The 4,024-nt window shown below is 42.4% G+C and overlaps 1 non-coding gene across 1 annotated transcript; it reads right to left on the bottom strand.

Moving 5' to 3' along the window:
• Positions 1–3,633: 3,633 nt before the first annotated feature.
• LOC141626081 (small nucleolar RNA R71) lies at positions 3,634–3,740 on the bottom strand. The gene has a single exon (XR_012535808.1). It is a non-coding gene; the product is annotated as a small nucleolar RNA R71 (small nucleolar RNA).
• Between the last annotated feature and the right edge of the window lie 284 nt (positions 3,741–4,024).

The following is a 4,024-nucleotide window of genomic DNA, read 5'->3' on the forward strand; positions in this document are numbered from 1 at the left end:
TGTCGGTCCTGGACTGCTCTTGGAGGTATGATCCTTCTTTTGAAAATATGAAAGATCATTTTCTTTTAAGAATATATGAAAGATCATTTTTTTTGTAGAGAATGATTTGTAATCATTATTATTTTGCTTGCAGGCGTGGGTGTACTCCTACTTTCCTAGCTTTGCGCCCACGAGGGCGGCGAACGTACCGAGAGTGTACCCCGTCGTGAGGGACTGGATAGTGTGTCGTTGGAAGAGCCAGCGGTCTTCTTACGATGTTTGTCGGAGGGGCGTGAATGCCTTGAGTCTAGACAGCGTAAGTGTCTTCGATCTTCACTTCATTTTTTCCTTTATTGATTTAGAGACGATCATAGGAATGACCCCTCATTTCCTTGCTTTAGTGGGTACCCCGGCCTTGGGAGAGCTACTCTTGGGCTCCAGCCTTTGTAGCTGAGGTTCTCCGTCCCCGGAGTTCGAGTCGGTTGCTGTTGACGACGCCCATGGGGCCTGTGTGGTACTTGGGTGAGCATTTGGCTCGGGAGTGCTCCCGTGACACTTTTATGGTCCCCATCGATCCTCCACGGATGATGTTTAGGGAGCCTTTGGAGGCTGATAGGACGGCTGACCTGGCTGGTACAAGCGGTGACGCCCTCCTTCTTCCTGGTGAGGAGTACGCTGAGTTTGTTCGCCGGAGGTTGGCGTACTGGCCGATCGTGGTAAGCATATTTACCGCTTACTTGCCTTTGATAAATCTGATAAATGCTGAATGATCGGCAAAATAATGAGCCACTTGAGTTTTGCAGGAGATCGAGGTGGCGGGCATCGAGCCCCCAGCTTTTTCAGAGACGTTGGAGTACACTGACTCGGCGGGCATGACAGTGATCTCGGAGATCCGGGACTTCAGCGATGCGGTGACTGACGCTGGCTTGGACGAGTGGCAGCACATTGTGAGGAGGGTAAGCCCCCAGCTTTGGCTATCTTTAGTATTTTATGCTTTATTACATAGGAATGCATTTGCTTGAACCTTCTTTATTTTTGAATGAAGGTGGCGCCGTACAGGCACGTGGAGCTATGGAGGATGGCCAACCGGCTGCGAGCTACGGCCATTGAGGCCCTCAGAGGTGGCTCGGGGCGGCAGGTATGAAACTTTCGTGCCCGTTCTTTATTTCTTATTTTTTCTAATTTTGCGAAGTGAAGTTGATGTGACCATAATTAGAGCATATTTAGTCCCCGAATTAGCCTTGTTCCCATGCTTTTTAGTGCATATTTAGGTCATTTATTGTCTTTAGTTCTTTGTTTTGCATATTCTTTGAGGTTTTGTGTCCTTGGTAGGAAAGGAGTGCAACCCTTGCATTTTCATGGCAAAACGAGACTAAATTGATTGAATTCAATGACCAAGCATCAAGGAGAGACAAGATTATAAGGCCTTTGTACATACTATAGTAGATGGGCAATGATGAGAAAAGATCCTTGCATCCCCGAGGAAATCCCCAAGGATTTTATGAAGAAAAGGGAAGAAAAGAAGAAGAAATGTGACTGTCCAGCAATACGTGCGGATTGTCCTGAAGACGCCCGTCCTCCACCTTCACAATTCGTGCGTGTTCACTCCAAGACGCCCGGGCAGCAACCCCAGAAGACGCCCGTCTTCTCCCCAAGACGCCCGGGCAGAGAACCACGAATCCGGCCGTCCCGTGCTAAAGACGCACGGATTCCAAGGCAGCACAACTTCGTCTTCTTCAAGCTTCAAGAAAGATGCCCATCCTTCCAAAAATACCGGCGTTTCCTTAAGTAGGGACTTAATCGTCATTTAAGCCCTTAGTTAACCCTAATTCCTACACCTAATCCCCACTATAAATACCCCATTAGTCTAATTAGAAGGGCATGTTCTTCTTAGCAATCTTTAGTATAGTTAATATCAATCAAATCTCTCTTTAATATTGTAATCAACAATTAATCAAGTTTTAATACAAGTTTTATTTCCTTAATCTCTCTTTTGTTCATCCTTTATTTTGGGTAATTGAAGATTATTTGGGTTATTATTGGGAGATTGACAACCTCTCAATCAAGCATCAAGTACTTCTTTTATTCTTTGCTTTATTGTTGGAATCATTAGTAGGTATAATTCTCTTAATCCCTTTTTAATTATTGCTAATTACTTTCATTTATTCATCATGTTTCACTTTGTTGGTATGATTGACAACCTTGCTAGCATGTTCAACATGATAATGAGTGAGTAGTCACTTAGCTAGGGTTAATGGGTAATTAGGGGAAACCAACATGGGGAATGATTCATGCTTAAATTAATATGCTTTCATGGTTTATTTGCTTGCTTGTTATGATCTCAACTCATGCACATGTTATATTTGATGAAATGCGAGCCTATGAATCCTTGCATTTTTTACCCATCACCTATCTTTTCAATGAGACTTGTAAGACATAAACCAACTCGAGTCTCATTAGACCATGCATGTTGTTGAGTAGGGAAGACTAAGTCGACTTGTAGGTGTTGTACAATCTAATCGATTCGGCTCCGGGACCCAAACTTTCCTAGGATTGTAAGATATAACCCAACTCAATCCATCACAACAATAATTGCTTGCTTATAATTTGAGAACATGTTTGTATGATCAATTCCCATGAATCCCCTATGACCCCATGATACCCTAGTGCTTTTTATCAATTGTTTACAACCCTTTTTAATTCATCTTGCTTGTTTATTTTCATTGCTATTTAGTTTAGTGACCTTCTACATCAACCCAAATTGTGACACCCCTAAGACACCGCTAGTTCCAATAGAAATCTCATCTCAATTCCCGTCCCTTGGGATTCGACCTTTACTTGCCTCTTTACTAATTGTAGAGTTGTTTGTGAAGCTATAAATTGTGTTTTGGTCTAGGTGCTCCTAACGACAAGTTACCGAAAAGATTTAGTCCGACCAAAAATGGCGCCGTTGCCGGGGACGGTGTTAACTTGATTTAGATTTTCATATATTGTTATTAGTTGTGTCTTTCTTTGCCTTGGGGAAGTAAAACTCCTCAAGGTTTGTTCTAATTGTTTTCGAGTTGTTTGATATTTTGCATGTCTAGAAGGTCACAAGGTGACTTGTTACCCTTTGATCGTGAAATTGAAAGAACTTTGACAACCAATAGAAGACTTGCTAGGAGAAATTTGAGAGGTATTGGTGAGGTTGTAGATATTCAACCAACTATTGAGTTCATCAACCCTTTTGCAAGAGAAGGTGAGGAGAACCCAACACAAAATACAACACAAAATCAACCCACAATGCCTAAGTTTTCATCACATTCCGTACCCATCGAGGAGAACCTACTCAATGGTACTCCCACACCACAACATCTAACCGGAAATTTCATTGCCAAATCCGCATTTATCCAATTAGTCGAAAGAAGCCAATTTGGGGGGATGCCTAGTGAAGACCCTCACTCTCATATGGAGACCTTTTGTGATTATTGTGATGCGATTTCTCAAACCGGTGTAACTCAAGACCAAATTCGATGGGTCTTATTTCCTTTTTCTTTAATTGGCACCGCGAAACAATGGTTGAAGGGCCTTGATAAGGCCACTCTCGGAATTGATTCTTGGAAGAAGTTGGCTCTAGCTTTCTACAAAAAGTTCTATCCACCGGAAAAGACTAACATGCTAAGAGCTCAAATTACGGGTTTTAAGCAAAGGGATGAAGAATCTTTGTATGAAGCTTGGGAGCGGTTCAAAGGAATTTGTCGCTCATGTCCTCACCATAGACTTAGCGAGTGGTTCTTGGTACAACAATTTTGGAACGGTCTATATGAAGATTCAAGGAACATTCTCAACATGGGATCAAATGGAATGTTCACCAAAGTTGATGACAATCAAACTTGGAACAAAATTGAGGAAATGGCGGTCCATAACTCACAATATAGTAGACCTCGCAAGGCTACTAGAGAAGAAAAACATGAAGTGGACTCCGTTACTCAATTGGGTGCTCAACTTAGTGCTCACATTGATACCATCAATTTGAAGTTTGAAAAGGCTATGGCTAGACTTGAAG

The sequence above is a fragment of the Silene latifolia genome, chromosome X (genome assembly GCF_048544455.1).
Source record: "Silene latifolia isolate original U9 population chromosome X, ASM4854445v1, whole genome shotgun sequence".
Classification (NCBI taxonomy): domain Eukaryota; kingdom Viridiplantae; phylum Streptophyta; class Magnoliopsida; order Caryophyllales; family Caryophyllaceae; genus Silene; species Silene latifolia.